Source organism: Gavialis gangeticus, unplaced genomic scaffold (genome assembly GCF_001723915.1).
Source record: "Gavialis gangeticus isolate Ggan-Ray unplaced genomic scaffold, GavGan_comp1, whole genome shotgun sequence".
In the NCBI taxonomy this organism is placed as follows: domain Eukaryota; kingdom Metazoa; phylum Chordata; order Crocodylia; family Gavialidae; genus Gavialis; species Gavialis gangeticus.
In genome coordinates this window covers 15,514,854-15,515,356 of record NW_017729029.1, presented here as the reverse complement: position 1 = coordinate 15,515,356, position 503 = coordinate 15,514,854, and the positions used below count along the sequence as shown (strand labels likewise).

Sequence of the window (503 nt, the reverse complement as noted above, 5' to 3'; positions counted from 1 at the left end):
TTTTTTTTTTTTTTGTCTCGATCCTTAAATTACAAACGATAAATATGGCATCGCGGATATGTATTTACAAAAAAAAAAAGAAGAAGAAGAAGAAGAAGTTATTACAAAAAGGCAACGGTTTCAGACTCGAAAACGGTCACGATCCGGGCAGAACACCACACCCTTCATCCTGAAAAAACACGGAGCGACCCCATCAGACGAGAATACATTCACAAGTGTAATGCTGAGAGAGAAAGAGAGAGAGAGAGAGAGAGAGAGAGAGAGAGGAAAGTTCAAGACATAACAGGACCTTTGGCACGGTTTAAGACTGTGAGTTGCAAACAATCAGCACTAAGGCGGGCGGAGGGGGGTTTCTCTCCATCCTCGGGTCGACCTCCCCAGCGAGAGAAGGAAACGTCGCACGTCGGGGTTGCGCAGGGAGGAAAGAAGCGGGCTAGGAGGGCACCGGAGGAGGGGAGGGAAATTAAAAAATTAAAATTAAAATTAAAAAATAAAAAGGGGGG

At 44.9% G+C, this 503-nt stretch overlaps 1 protein-coding gene across 1 annotated transcript in view; it reads right to left on the bottom strand.

Moving 5' to 3' along the window:
• Positions 1-503, bottom strand: part of ZIC3 (Zic family member 3) — a 31,166-nt gene that overhangs the window by 1,610 nt on the left and 29,053 nt on the right. The gene's annotated exons all lie outside the window — the stretch shown is intronic.